The following is a 2,127-nucleotide window of genomic DNA, read 5'->3' as shown; positions in this document are numbered from 1 at the left end:
GTTATCATCCTCAGAATCAGAAGAAGAAGATAGAATGTGTGGATTTTGTTATGTAAAATATAGTAACCACATATTATCAAAATTGGATTCAGTGCCAATGAAGAGGCAAGGAGTGGTACCATAAAAAATGTTTGGGGCTGAGGGAAAGAAGAAGTTTGTTTGCGGTAGATCTGTACTTAAAAATAACATTCAGAAGTACAAAACCTGTCCTGGGGCACTAAGTGCACCTCCTTAATAAATATATACATTATATAACAATTAAAAGAAGAAGAAATGTTATTGAACAGTGTCCTGATTCACCTAAGTGACTGTTCGGATTCATCTTCATTGGCAAGAGTAAATAGGGACATGTGGTACCTAATTGTTAACTTTAATACATTACCTATGTATTTGATTATAAAGGTAATATGTCCTGTGATTTGTTCCTTGAATATTATGATTAAAAATGAATGCAATACAGCCAGTATTTTAAATATTCAATTTTTCCCAATTCAGCTGAGCATACCCTACTGACTCCCTCAACCAGTTTAACATTTTATTCAATTTTAACTTCAATTTCCTGAAAGCTAACCTCCAATTCATTGAATTTCTTACTTACTACATTTATTTTTTCACTGACCACCAGTTTCACTTCCCCAAAATTAGATTCCATTTCCCCAAATTTTGGTTCCGAATTGCCAAGCATCAATTTCATACCTCCAAAGTCTGATTTCATTTCCCCAAAATTACTGCCATATTCATATTTCATTACCCTAAATCTTCCTTCCATTCCAAACAAATCTGTTTTTACTTTTTGAAACCATTCAAAATGTTTAAAATTAATGATATTGGATTTCCTACCACTGACTTACTTTCCATATATCTTTCTTTCCTTTGTAACTTAGGACTGCCTGAATCATTTCCTACATGACAGAACTACAACCACGCAATAATTTTTTTTTAACCATGCCCGACAACCAGTAAAATGCAACTAATGCCTGTATTTGTCTTAATCTTGCAGACTATATGCCACCGCTGCACCTATGCACCCAGTGTGATATGATGACAGAGAGGGGGTGGTTCAGGTTGGTTACACCAAACAACACCCTTTCAGCAGTAGTTCGTTTATTCACCTAAAGACATGCAAGGCTCACAAAGAACTGAACATGGCAGAACAGCCCAAAGACAATGCTAAGTGTCCAAAGACGATGCTCAGAGTCCAAAGACGCACGCATATTGATGCTGGTGTCAACCTCATCGGCGCCACACATCCCCCCCCCCCCCCCACAGTACGGAGTACTGTTTAGAGGCCGGGGGGGGGGGGGGGGGACTAAGGCGCTGGCAGAGGTGGTCTGCAGGAGCCAGACCATGGTCAGATCGACAGCGTCGTCGGGGAGCTGTGTCGGTAGATGTCATGAAGGAAGGTTCGGCCACCGAACTTGGAAGTCGTTGAAGCGAGCCAGGAGTAGCACTGGGCACGCTGGTCATGCGGCGACAGGTAGGCTGGCAGTTTGCGGGTGGAATGGAGCGACGACGATGATGTCTCCGGTGGGCATGGCGAACACACGAAGCAAGTCCCGGTCGACGTCGGGCGGAAGGGGAACACATTTCACCAGGTGGCAGGGAATGGCGGAGGTTGTGTCATGAGCACTGGATGAAGAGAAACACACGATGAACAGTGTATAATCACACAGTATTATTGAGATGTTGTGGATTATGTCTGGGGGGACAGGCACAAACACCTCTTGCAAGGGCATGTTCTAATGAGGGTGTGTGAGAAACCTCGACAGGGCGAGGCAGGCAATGGTGGAGAGGTCGAAGGGACCTGCGAAGGGCCCAGCGGTTAGGACGTGATCGTAGATAAGCTCAATGTGGGGAGCATGTGGTCACTCGATGGAGTGTGTGGGACCGGAGTAGAGGGCGAGATCGGAGGAGAGATCGATGATTGGAGCTGGAGGGAGTGGTCAGAGCGTCGTGAGCCACGACAGTGAGTGGCGTGGTCGTGGCCTCAAGGGGGGTAGAAGAAGGCTCAACATGAACAGGCTTAAGTCTGTTGAGAGAGACTGTAACAGCTGAATCTTTCATCTTGATGTCATAGATGTTGGCTGAGCACTGGAGAACTCGGTACGGGTCGGTATATGGAGGTTG

This window comes from Schistocerca americana, chromosome X (genome assembly GCF_021461395.2).
Source record: "Schistocerca americana isolate TAMUIC-IGC-003095 chromosome X, iqSchAmer2.1, whole genome shotgun sequence".
NCBI lineage: Eukaryota > Metazoa > Arthropoda > Insecta > Orthoptera > Acrididae > Schistocerca > Schistocerca americana.
The sequence above is the reverse complement of the archived record's forward strand: the minus strand, read 5'-3'. Positions refer to the sequence as shown.